The following is a 14,855-nucleotide window of genomic DNA, read 5'->3' on the forward strand; positions in this document are numbered from 1 at the left end:
ACTTACGTAACTACCTAACCTACTTCATACCTGATTGTACTGTGTACCTACCTGACCTATACGATAACAATCGTGTATTATAACATATATAGTGTATTTTTATATTTATTTCATATCTTAATAGTGATTTCAAAAAACAATTTTTCTTGGTAATTAGGTAATTAGGTATTTTTCCAGGGGGAAGTGCCCCGTTTTGCCCCCCCATGAAATTACCACGTTAGGTAATTTTGTTATACTACTTGCTACTAAAATCTATACTCAAATAAAGTTTGTTTACATTTTGATTTAGCGCAGTCATAATACATTAATCATATACTTTATCATAATTATTACCTTATTATTTACATAATTTTATAATTTAATTGAAATTGTATTTTATATTTGTTAATTTTTTTTTTCATCTAATATTACTAATATTATAACTGGTATTAAATTTTTAACCTTTTTGATTCGACTAATAACATTTTTAAAAAAAATCGAAAATAGAGAATGTCCGTAAACACCTCAAAACAAGTCAAAATATCTTGAACATTTCATGATGTATAAAAAATATAATACGGTAATTTTATTTAAAGTTACACAAAAAACCAAAATTGATTTTGTTGATAACCGATATTGCGTGAAAATGACTGTTTTTCCTTATTTTTTTTTTTTGATTTTCCCGGCGCTTTTGAAAACATCTTGGAATTTTAAATGTTGACCTACCAAATTCCACAATTAGAATCACTTTCCCATTGAATAAGATACTGAAGTTGATAATCGAAACATTAATTCGACTACTAATCGTGTGTGAAAATAATAAAAAAAAATTTATATACACAGATATTTTAAAAATACACACATCAATGTCAAATCGATACATTCATCGTTCCGCTTAGAATATAAAACAAAAGCTAATAATGATAAAAAATATAATAATTTGTCAACATTTTCAAAATTGTGTATTATGGTTTAGAAATGGAATTTTGAAAATCTATGTCCAATACGTCACGCAAGAAGTATTTCTCTTTCAAAAAATAAATTAACCATTTTTATTATAATATTATTTGAAATAAAATACATTTAATGAAAACTTTAATTTTTATCGATAACTATTATTGCACTATTATATTTGCACTATTATGTGCCGCAAATATTATGGCTTTTGCTTTTTTTCACATTCGACTTATGCCTTTTTTCTTCATAATAATTAAATACATTTTTTTTTAAATAATATGTAATATATTGTGTCATATTATTACCTCTGAGTTCAGATATTGTTATTACGTGACGTATCACGTCTAAACGTCTTGTAACATAGTGGAAACTTTGTGGAAAAGCTATGGAATTATTGTGACGTCATGTTAATTTTCGAGAAACATATGAATGAAATGTATAGGGACGTATGATGTGATCTTGGTGTGACCGCTTAACGAGTATCTTGCCGCCGTCACCACGAACACAGGTAACTGACACTGCCGTTTCCGCCGCCTTAATATTGTATGTAAAAGAGTATGTAGGTACAACGACTAGTGAGTGCAACACTGATTTTTTTTTTAAATGTATTTCATTAACATAAAGCGGTGAAAGGGGGGTATGAATGGCAAAGCCCCCCATGAAACGTCACATTGAAAATGTATAGTGGGGCTTCAGCCCCCCCTCCCAATATAGTTGATCCCCCTACGCCAATGATAATAATCTAAGACTCGTTACATATTTATCACTCGTTATCACTTGTGTCACAAGTTATCACTCATGAACACAAATGCATTCAATAATGAAGTTACTAAAATAAATATGTTATAATAATAATAACTTAAAACAACAAAAATTGTAACTACTGTACTTGATAATCTCGAATAACAATATTTATTTACCTTTTTCTACGCTGTTTCGTCTGTGACGGTACATCTCGCCTGGATGAGAATTCGCTGACTATCACTTTTCGGCGTGGGCAGCCTGCCTCGTATGTGATTTCGTTGCATTTAATATATTTTATTATTTTAGGTTCGACTCTAATTTTGCTACGTATGACGAGTAGTGCACGATCGAGGTACGATCAGCCAATGTCGGTCGGTCGCTGAATTTCTGGGTCTTTAGTTTTTCGACAAACGTTCCTTAGACGCGTCGTAGACGATCACCCCGAAACGGCATACTAATTGGCACATACGAGCCACATAATAAGACTGCACTACCAAGACTGAACATCATCGATTATAAGACTGACGGAAAAGAAATTTGTATAAGAATGTATAATAGGTACCTACTGTATTATACTGTTTGGTATATTTGGTAAGTTTATGTTTTATTTTGTACGTCCACGATGTTATAACATTGCTGAATTTCGAAGGCGTTCGCTCTATAATATAACACTGAACTGCAGTTAACAAAAACATTTAAAAATTTTAAAATATTTTATTATTTTAGGCTCGACTCTAATTTTGCTGAATGTAATGTGTAGACAGTGCACGACCAAGGAACAATCAGTTATGTTGGTCGGTCGCAGAACTTTTGGGTTGTTTTCCGACGAACATTTCTTAGACACGTCGTAGGCGGTGATCGTCATAGTGAAACAAAATGGTTCAATTGGAGCACATAACATAAGCCACACGATAAGACTGCACTACCAAATAGGTGCCAAGACTGAACAGTGAACATCATCGATTATATGACTGGCGGAAAATCAATTTGTACAAGTATGTATATTGTATATTGTTTGTATATTACTATTATACTATTACAAGTAAGGTATCTGTTTTGTTTTGTACGGTTACAATTGTACCATTAGTGAATGTTTAATGGTGATGGTGTTCACTCTGTAACATAACAGTTAAAAATAGCATTTAAGCATTCGGATTTTTTCTTTATTTTGATTTTTAAATTATGCTTTATGCAATTACACACTTTTCTTAGTGCCTCACTTAGGTAGGTACCTATATCTATTGACTATTATTTAGAATGAAATTACAAATAAATGTTTAATCTTTGACTACCTAACTATAATTTTTACGCGTATGTGTCTTGATTAGAGATATAGAACAATGATTATTATTTGAATTTGATATACCTAGGTACCTTCATAGTACCTATGGTTTAAGTTTTATTCTGCTCATTTTTTTTTCTAAGTATATTGTCACATTAATAGACTAGCTGCAACTAGGGTTGCCACCTTTGAAAGATTACAGATCCGGTGACTGACCGATATACAAAAACCAAAAGTTTAACAGCAAAAGATATTGTGCCTATGTATAATGTATAGCTATCTTTATAAAGGGAAAAGATAGGCAATGAAATGCAATAAAAAATTAATTATATAACTCTTGACACAATTTCTAACCATACATTTCTAGTATGCTATAGGTAGTATTTCTCTACATTAGGTTTATTGTAGCAACACTACATTAATCGATAAAATTGAAGTAGTGTACTACTACTATAGCGTCGCTACTATCAGCACACTACTCACGACTAATGTATAATAAATAATTTGTAAAATCATATCATTATAAGTTAATTTTACATAGAGTACTTTGAGGTATTACAATATAACAATCTATACATTTCTTTCATAATTTTAATTATCTACTAAATGAGGCAAGAAAGAAATGTATTAATTGTATTATTTTTATACTTTTAAATTTTCTATAAAAGGAATTTTATGTTAATATTATTATATATTTTATTTATTTAAATTCCAGAAACTATTAAGTATTTAGTTGTACAACTTAGTAATGATACCACTGACTGTATAAAAAGGTAAACAAATGACCTAGTTGTTTTTATCCATGGGTTGATTTCAGAAATAAATATGACGTAACTTTAAATTTCGTCTATTACATATTGTATCTACTTGTTATTCCTTTAACATTTAATGGAATTCAGTATGAAGTGTGGCTATTTGTTTCCTAAAATGTATGTTACCTAGCTATATAAGGTGTAACAGAAAAACGCTCACAAATGAAATATCTTTTACTCTAATCTAATATTGAAACATTTTTTTTTTATCTAAACAACTATATACTCGCGTATTGCTTATATATATATAATTTATATATGCTTGTGCTACAAATACAGTATAACAGTTTTTATTTTTATTTTTTAATACCCAACAATTTCAAATAAATTAAATTATATCATAGAAATTGAATAATACTAAATAGTCTATGTGTAAATCTAATTGTTGACACATTTCGATAAAAAAATTTTTATTTAAGTCAAGTAGTTTATTTTTTTACAATTTTTTAAATATCAATATTTTTTGGAGTAAATAACGTAAGAAACATAATAACTGAATTAAAAATAATATTTTGGGAATTTCCCGACAAGTATAATTCTTAAATTATTAATTAATCATTTGGGTAATTTTTGTCATATATACCTAGGTAACTAGTATCAATTTTTTATTTTTATTTATCAGGTCTTTCTATTACACTTTGTATATATTATACCTATAATATAAGCATTGATTAAATATACAAAGATAGCCCACGTCAATGGGCATAATGGAAACAAGTTAATTAATAGCCCGGTGTGTCAGTAGAGAGCGTGCAGTGTCACGATAGAGTAATTAAATTATTATGTGATTATAATAAAATACTTAAATAGACAGAAACGCCGACAATCTACGGCGGTTCAGAGTCCAATGTTCATTCGTGGAATTATAAGATAAGAAATAATCTAAAATCGTATAGTATATTATTACCTATTATATAATATTATTTTGAATTTTCTTATTTGATATTAGTAAATTGTAATCGGTCCTCGAGACCGTCTAAATTTGGAGGTTCGAAAATTGATTTAATTAAGTGTATTACTTTAATAAGTAATCATCGTATTTTTATCATTTAAATTTTGATTTGAAGGAAATTAACTTTATTTTATTATATCATATAATTTTAAGCTGACAGTTAGATATTTAATTAAGACAGCCCGCGTCATTAAGTAGCAACGTAAAGATGTAACCTATTATAATATAATATATTTCACTTTTTCCGTAAAATTGCTGTTCAAGACAATTCAATATTATTGAACATCCTATTTAATTGCTATTTCTTGTAACTTAAAGGTAATACACATTAATGTTCAAAACATTCTACTTTTGAATCAACTTGTTATGATAGGAGCTATAGTACATTAAGTTCCAATGTAAATATGTAACTTACAATTTTTTCGTAATTTATTATTTAAAATACAATAAATAAAAACAATACAAATAAAAATATAATAATAATTACAAAAAATACTAAACAAATAGTTTTACAATTTTAATTATTTTTCAAAATTCTTAGTTTATTTTGAGATTTTTCTGCTCTAGTTTTTTTTATATTTTTTGATTTCCAGTTAAAATCTCGAAGAAGTTTACAATTAATAAGATGAATTATAATGAAATTGTAGTGGTCTTGACATAATTCGCTAAATGTACATACATGGGAGATTTCTTTTTTTATTTTATTAAAAATAAACTTTTGAATTAATCTTTTGTGTGGCATTTTTTCTACTGTTTTCTTAATAATTTTTTGTGCCAAACTAACAAAATCTGTAAAACTAGATGTTGGTTTTTTTAAAAAAAAATCTGACGATTGAGAGTCGTAGTTTCTACAGAAAATTAAAAATTCTTGTTGATTAATTGTATCGCCTTCATCAGATTTTAATAATGTACTTATACAGTTACTGCATTTAAATTTCTGAGTACATTTTTTAGCTAAATAACCAGCAAAGTAACTATTTGAACAATTTTCTAAGGATATTTGAGGTTCATACCCTGGTTCACATTGCTCATATATTAAATCATCCATTGATAGCAATGAAAGAGAAGAGCAACTTGATGAGTTTAATTCTTCTTCAATAGTAGGTTTCTTAGACAATCCATCATCTCCGCTTATTAAATGAATATCATCATCTGGTTCACAATTTGAGAGTGTGGTTGGCTGCATCAAATTTGTCTTAACGTGTAAACGGAAGGTTGTTCTAAATGTTCTTGCAGTTGGATTTCTGTAATAATACAAGCATTAGATAAAAACTTTTGCTCTCAAAAATATAATATATATAATTACCGATTGTAGCCACCTCTTTGTCGAAAAACAGCAAACATATTTTCAATAGCATCAGAATTGAGTCTTCGTAGCAGTAAATAACTATAACCAATTTTAACTTGTTCCTCATATAACATTATTATAGCATTAATAGTCCATACCATTCTATCAAAACAAGCAGGTCTTTCATCTCTGAGTGGTTTTTTTGGGTCTGCAGAAATTTTTTTTAAAGACTCAAACCAAGTCTTTGCTTTTAATAGAAATTCAAGTTGACGTGGACACTTATCAGAAAGAACACATTTAAACGGATTAGAATTAAATAATAAATTGCTGTTCAGACAATCAAGTAAATCGTTTAATTGTTTTATCATTTCCACAGTGTTAGGAGCTGTTTTAGATTTAAGTTGCTGTGTCATAATACACGTTTTCATTGTAGTAGCTACTTTATTGCTGAATAGTTGCATAGCCAGCTTACATGACATAAGTTGGAATGGTCCCGGGTTAATATGAGCATCAGTAATTTTAAGCAATGATCGACTCGTGCTACTATTTTTGTCAATGTCATATGTGTCCTTAATATCTTTAAATGATACTTCTTCTCCATTAAACAACAAATTATTTTTCCTGAAATGATTTCTAAGATTTTTGAACAGGTGTGGTACATCAAACATTGTGAACACTTTTTTGTTGTCAACAAAAAAAAAAAATTAACTTTTGTTATGCCTAAGTCTTTATAAGCAGTAACATTACTTGCACCTTGGTCACAAACAAGAGCTTTGACTATAAGTCCACAGTCGAACAAACGTTTCACGGCTTCCTCAAGTAATTCACTTAAAACTTTGTGTTTTACTGATGTTGCTGGTAGAAAATATGCTATTGGCATCTTCCATGACGAATAAACACAATTCTTTATCTTCATCTCATCAAAAACCAAAGTGCAGTATTTTTCTTCCTCGCTCATTGAATCTACCTTAATTTGTAATTGTTTAAATAAAACTGGACTAAATCCTGCTCGACATTTACAACTTCCAACCCACCGCCTAATTGAGGAAAGACCAGGTAATAATATTTGTTTTGAATAAAATAAAAATTTATAAGCAAAGGGAGACTTATAAAACAAACTTAAGGCAAATTGCTTTTCTTTCTGAGACCATGGTTTAGATTTACTGTGTGATACTTGCATATTAACCAGAGTTTTTGAGTTTTCTGATAGAAATGTTAGTAAGTTCATAAAATGTACAGATTTATTTTGTCGGTGTTGTATTCTTGACATTATTAAATTTTTTTTCAATTTTGAAATTGTTACTCTTTTAAGAGCTATTGTTTTTTTCTGGCGAGCTACTGTTTGTTTCAATTTTAATATTAGATCTGCGTCTGAAGTTGATTTTTGAAACAATTGTTTTGGTTTTAAAGCATTAGTTAATGGCAAATTACTAATACTTTAAAAAAAAGAAGTAGTGTTTGGTGATATTTCTGGAGTAGAAACATTAGATTGTGATGTACTATACTTTGTAGATTTTACAGGTGTTATTAATCGAATTCTTTTAGTTGACTCACAAAATGAGGTTGATGTAGACTGTACTCTTTTAGTTTCAAAAACTTGATGAGGACTTAATGGAAATTTTGATGCTGCAGAATATGTTTTTATAGGTATATTAACAGGTATGTCACTGCTATCTATTTCTACAAACGGTTGAGGGAATGAATTTTTTTTTTAGTCTGCTTTTGTTGTAACTAGTAAAGCTTTCGTCAAGAAAATGATGACCACAAATGTGCCGTTTATACAATTCATCTTGAGTGAGATCTGCCAAATCACTATTACCTAAATATAATATAAAAAAAAAAAAATTGTATTATTACAATATACCTATTATGAAACTGAGACGTTTTCATCTATAAGTATCAGTTTTAGGAACTGTAAAGACATATTTAATGAGAACATACTTAACATTGCAATGGGCAGGTCTGGATTAATGTATTACTCATATTAATATATAATTAATGTTACTTTTAAAGTAACTTTCTAACTAATTATTTGGTTTTAATTAATGATAACTCTCTATCTTTGAATTGAATGTGTAATATTTTGTTTTGATCTAGGGCTGCTAATTGGTATATTATACATTCATTGATATTTATTAATTAAGTACTTACTACAATTTAAAATCCACTGCCTCGACAAATGTATATCTTTTGGAAAACGGTATAATTTAAGACCCGGTTCTAAACGAGCACTTTTTCCACATTGTACATACGCACACTTATTTCCACTTCGTGACATGTGGAAAAGTGATTTTATAAGACAAACTTATTACATTTAACTTTTAACAGCGATGAGTGAAGTATAAACAAGTATAATAGGTCATTGTGTAACATAGTATAACGTATAACGGTTTATCAACATTGATTAATTTGATATCCATGATATTAGTAATAAGATAACAATAAATTGGAGATTATAAATGTTAATAATTTATATGGCACATCAGCGCATTCTGTTGTCAGGAATCCATTACTACTATAATTCTGGCTCCATTTGAGACATTATATGCGTTTCCAATATTTATCATTGCGTGGGCTATCTATGTATATTTAATCAATGGTATAAGTACATAGGCGGTACTAGACACTATTGGATGCCGGGAAATATTTAAAAACATTATTTTATTTTCAATAAAAAAGGATATATTTTATTACTTCTTTATTATTAAAAAAAGCATGTATTTTAAAAGTAAATAACTTCATTATTTTGTATTATCGTACATATTTTATTATTTTAAAGCGCTATTAATCTAAAATTAAATTTCAATAATAAATAAAACTTTTATTTTGTATTTATTAGCTATCTAATTCATTCCATATGGTATTACTATACAACAATTATTTACATAGGAGTTATTATTAATGCAATCAAAGATGTTTAAATCACTAATGGTAAACAATCAACACAAAATCAACTTATTTACTGATAATTATAATTACTAAATAACATGCGTATGCAATTGCACTTAATTACTTAAGTGGCCTGGGGCCAGTCTGTCACTGGCATTAACACTGATCACAAACCAAGTTATTTTACAATTGTGTATATATTGATATAACATATTAGTATGTATGTTCTAAAGCAGGATTCGTTACCAGTGAAATAACAACACATCTTATAGAGCATTTCTTTTATATCTAACACTTATATTTTACAACAACAAATTTTGTATTGAAAAAACATTAAAAAAATATTTTTTTAGAGAAAAATATTAGGAAACTCCAATTCAAGGAATTAAATATTAATACAGATTCGGTCCTGCAGAAAGGGCAGTTGCATACTCCCCCCCTCCCACGGTACCATCTATCACTATAAAGGATTAGATTCAAACGATAAGTGTTCTGGTTGATTTAAAAAAAAAACACATTTATAAAAAATTTGAAAAATCAATGCTATTTGATATTATAATTTATAACAATAATTTTCAAATTACTAGAATTATTAATTCTGAGAAATTCAATGTGATGTATGCACCTAAATTAAACACTTATTCTTAATAATTTGCACCTTTTCTTAATAATTATACATTTATTTTATAGTGTAGAAGTTGAGTACCTAGTATAAGTTCATTAATATTTATTATTGATTATAAACAAAAATAGGTATTTATAAATTCATAATGAATGCTGCTATACATGTTCAACTATAAAGTTTAAAGTTAGTTTTTAAAAATTTAAATATTAATCTTGGGTTAATTGAACAGGATAACAATTTTTTTCTTGCTATAAATATTGTGCTTGAATTGATATTATACAGTTCTGCTACTAACTAAATAGGAATTATTGAATAAATAATCATACCAATCATGTTTAACGTTTAGTAAAATCTCTTCTGTGAATTATATATTAATTCCATGTCTACGAGTATGTCAACTATAGATACCTACATGGATATTCTTGATTGTTAAGATTATTTAATACTTTTAATTAAGCTGTTCGTAAATATTAAAAGAACTGAATTGTAATTAGTATACGTAATATAGTTAGAATAATATTTTTACTAAATAATTAGTTATTATAGTCACCAAAGTTAAGTCAGTATTGTATATTCCATCTTATGAGTTTATAACTGTTGTGTAAATTATTGAATTTTAGAATTAGTAAATTAATAATAATCTATTTAGAGTGCCTATTAATGAGATTCAAAAGCATATTTGAAATGTTCAATAGGAAATTATAATGGCTGAACAACATTTTCTTGCTGTCGGTACAGAAGTTGGTGACAAGTACAAATGAGTATGTTGTGAAGTAAAAATTACAAACATTGAAAACTGTTAAATGACAAGTGAGTTAATTTATCATAAAACTTTTTTTTATGTTAATAGACTTATTCTATAATATTTATTTTTTCTATTAAGGTTTAAAATATTAGACGAATGAGAATACAACATCTGTTGAAGGCCAGGACTGAGAATTCTGTAACCTCTTATTTTAAATATCCTAAATTCTTCTTTGGGCTATCAAATGGAGACGTATCCAAAGACAAGAAGGTTGTTTCTCAAGATGGCTTTAAATGTAGTTGTGCTATAAACAATGAGAAAAAACAAAAAAATGATCAAGAGAGTTAATTTCATGACATCTATTTGAGTATGCCTCATTTATATGTCAAAAGACCGTATCAAATTAGGTCCCACGAAAAATGTCTAGCAGCAATATTCGTTCCACAATCTTCAATCTACTATCTAAAAGTTGTATGGATATCAACAATGTTCCTCCCATTGCCAATGCTTAATTTAAGGTTACTGGAAAAATTGTAATTCATACTTTGAGAATACTCAGGAGTAAATATGATAAATTTGGAATGGAATGCCAAACCATAAAGGAAGAGCAAGTCAAAAAAGTCCAAAAATCTAACACAAAATATATAGTATTATTCCACAGAAGGAAAAAGTATATTAACTACTAGTGTGAACAATTTATAACAGTGGGGCAACTGAAAGAATACATATTGATGAAGACATTGAAAAAAACATTAAAAAAAAGCATAATATCTAAATAATGGATCCAGATTTAGTGTTGACGGTAATTCCTAATATAGCACTGGAAAAGTCATATTGTACCTAATAAGAATAATTTGATGATGAAGATTCAGAGTTATAAGTCATTTGCAATATAGATTATCTGATGGTTATTTTGCATTTGATAATAACAAACGACTAAAATATAAGGCTGGGCATTAACTAGTTAAAAGGTTAATCTTATTTGAAGTTTTTAACTTAATTAATTACATTTAGATTTTCATTAAATTAACTATTAACTTATAAAAATTTTTTCGTATTTATTTGATATTTACAAAATTATTTTTTCATTTTAAGAAATCAGTTAAGTTTATTTCTTTTATTTTTAATTTAATAAATTTCCAGATTTCAGTCTATTTTATTTTTGTATTAAAAAATATTAACCGTGAATGGTTTTAAGTTAAAATGTTATATTTTTTTCAATCTTACTTATTATTAGTAAGACCTATTGTTCTTATTTTTAGAAATGCAAAACTTTTATGAGATACTAACTATATGGAAATATTACATAAAGTGTAAACATTTTAGTCTTTAATTATTAGTTTTGGGTTTGGTAAAATATAAAGTATCTATAATAAAACATTTTGAACTTAATAAAAAGTTTAAATATAGTGTGTTAACTTTAAACTTTTTCTTTTTGGTAGGTATATATTAATTTACCTCCACTGAATAAAAAAAAAAAAAATCATTAACTTGGCTAGCCTTTCTAAAATACATTTTATCCTTTAACAAATTATAGTGTTAAGTACTAATATGTGTTTTCTAATTTATTAGGTACCATACATTGCTGAGTTTTTCTACATATACCAAATACTGAGGAAAAGGGAGGACTACAAGCTGTCTTCTCGAGTTAAGGATGATCAACACAGTCGTAATCTTTGGCCGATTGACGATGACGCAAATTCTTAGTGGTTTGCTACAATTAACTGGAATCTGGATCAATGGTGTGCTGTCTTCGTTTTTCTGTTCTTCGAGTGTTTATTTTGAATAGAAGTTAACTGAATGAAGGATGTTCAAGAAATGATTCTACAATTCTACATACACTACTTTCATCCTTCATAATTACACAATAACTATTTTATAAGATTTAGTTTAGTTTGAATTTATAAGCTTAGTTAAGATCTTTTATATTAGACTTCCTCTGTACCATCGATGGAGATCATCAATTTACCACCACATGTTAAATGTTTTCATCAATACGTATTCTTTCAGTTGCCTCACCGTTATAAATTGTTCACGTCGGTTATCAATACATTTTTTCCTTCTGTGAGAGACACTATGTATTTTGGGTTAGGTTTTTGGAGTTCTTTGATTCTTCCTTTATGTTTTGGCGTTTCATTCAAAACTACATTCTGGTATTTTTCATACTTACCCCTGAGTATTCTTAAAGTATGTTATACAATTTTTCCAGTAACCATTAAGTTAGCAGTGGCAACATTGTTGACATCCATTGACTTAATATCCATACAACGTTTAGATGGTAGATTGAAGATTTCAGAATAGATATTTATATTATAATAACAATTTTTTGAAACTTAAGATGTCAGAGTAATTAATTAGATAGTTATTAGAGTTTTAATATTCAATAGAATTATCAATTATTAATTAAATTTAACTTCATAGACACTGGATGTCTAACTAGGCAATAAATACCTTAATATAATATGTGCCTTTCCAATTTCCATTGCAGTAATAACTCTCAAAACAGTCCAATAGTTAAATTATTTATGAAACCGAAAAGTTTTACTCGTTGACAGATAAGTTATGGGAAATGTGCAGAGAGGTAGAATCAAATACACTTTGTAAAAGTAGTCAACCGATCCATTATAAATGTAGAACAATCTCATATATTACTCATGTCAAATCTGTAGAACTTCCCAAACACTTGTGAGATCAAATTTTTAACAACAAACGCATCTGTGTGGAACCGACTCCCACAGGCAAACTCTTGGTTATTCTATATACAATCTGAGATAATAATAGTACTGTAGAAATCCAACCAGAATATTATATACTTTTGAGATTTATGCTGTAGGTCGATTGACTATTGCCGCAGCAATATACAATCAAACAAAACATTATTACTACCCTCCAATCACATAAGAGTAAACACTTATGCTTATTTAATTCCTGAAAATTCTAAATTTAATGTCAAACACTCTCTTACAAAATTGTTAAGTTCACTTATATCCCGAAGTATTAATAATGTACAGATATAAAAGATCTAACTGAATTTAAAAATAGCTTGCAAGAATTGAGTACTTTAGAAAAACACCTCTCAGAACCTCCAAGTTGTGTAATTATAGATGTACACATAGTAATATTATATAACTTTAAATTACATTTAAGGGTAAGAGTTTTAAGAACCACTGAATATTGTAAGTAACATTAATCTATATATGTTTTAGTATTAGTGTATTTAGCAGTAAAATAATAAAGACATGTTGTAAACTGATATGTGTGTGGCATCAGGCAATTGGGACTCCCTTCTCCAGACCAATGGTCTAAGCCTTAGACTCTAAGGAATCTGCTGAAAAAAATCTTTTTTGCCGTCAACCAGCTGGGGGCTTGCACACGTAACAGTCAATCATTGAGTTACACATTACCATTACAAACCATTTCAGAGTATTTCTCTAATTAAAACACAATTGCAATTAAATAAAGAGTATTATTTCAAGCCAAAGTAACTTTGTCTCGTTATTTTTATTTGTTGTGTTATTGCTAAGTATGTATCCATAAAACTTGCAAATAGGTTTAATCTTGATTTATGCTGTAGTCATATATATAATGTATTCCTTAATTATGTCATTAATAATTTATGATCATGGATAATACCTAGGCAAAAACCTACTTATTATCCTAAGTCTGTAAGTGCATTTTTTGATTACAGTATGAACTTCTTATGAAGAACCTTGCATTAAATTGGCAACCTTTAGTTAAACTAATTGGATAATATATTAGACCATAATATTATAATATATAATATATTTTTAACTACAAAATAATTGCAAATGTTTGTGATTTTCAATCATTGTAGCTTTAAAAGATTATATAAAAAATAATCCCAATTACGTATCATTGATATACTAGAATAGCTATAATAAAAACTTATGATGAACCTTGTATTGAATGTTCAAGCTTTTTGATCAAACGTATAATTTTTATCAAAATGTATGGAAAAAATATCTAAGTCAGTCCATTTTTACCAAACGTTTAACAAGGTTGCAAAACAATTTATTATTTTATTGAAAATATAAAATTGATCGTAATTTGTTTTCTCGATTTATTAAAAAAAAATAATAGACCATCAGATACATTCATATGCACTTTGGGTCTAGCCGCAAGAGTATTTTATAACTCATCATTGTTATTAGCTGTAAATTATTGGGGTAACGCCTGTTGTTAAATAAATAAATAGACAAATAATCTCAGGCCTAACGTTAATGTATTCAAAATCGTAAAACAAAAAACACAATTATAATAAAATTATTTCGCAGAACGTTGATGTTTTATTACTTTATTGTAATTCGATAGTTAGAAGGAAAAGGGGCGTAAGCGCCAATTTTAAAATTGTTGGGGAGACCAGAAAAACATATTTTCACATAGGTGTGCTACAACCTTGGAACATCGTTTTGTGACTTAACATGAGACATAATGAGTTTTTAAGTGTTTTTTATTGATTATTTGTTCATATTTGAGTATTTCTATTATATTTGAGTATTATTAAAAAAAAGGTATTGTTGCAAAGGGTTTTTGTTTCATTATTTTAAGTTTGTACCTATCT

General features: G+C 27.8%; 1 long non-coding RNA gene across 2 annotated transcripts; it reads left to right on the forward strand.

Annotated features, from left to right (window-relative positions):
- The first annotated feature begins 1,797 nt into the window (after positions 1–1,797).
- Positions 1,798–13,629, forward strand: LOC132935836 (uncharacterized). 2 transcript variants are annotated; one of them, XR_009663352.1, is made up of 5 exons: positions 1,798–2,271; positions 2,407–2,675; positions 10,224–10,338; positions 10,412–11,075; positions 11,846–13,629. It is a non-coding gene; the product is annotated as an uncharacterized LOC132935836 (long non-coding RNA). The 2 variants fall into 2 exon arrangements; XR_009663351.1 differs by lacking the exon at positions 11,846–13,629 and having other exon boundaries at positions 10,412–11,214.
- The last annotated feature ends 1,226 nt before the right edge of the window (positions 13,630–14,855 follow it).

The sequence above is a fragment of the Metopolophium dirhodum genome, chromosome 1 (genome assembly GCF_019925205.1).
Source record: "Metopolophium dirhodum isolate CAU chromosome 1, ASM1992520v1, whole genome shotgun sequence".
In the NCBI taxonomy this organism is placed as follows: domain Eukaryota; kingdom Metazoa; phylum Arthropoda; class Insecta; order Hemiptera; family Aphididae; genus Metopolophium; species Metopolophium dirhodum.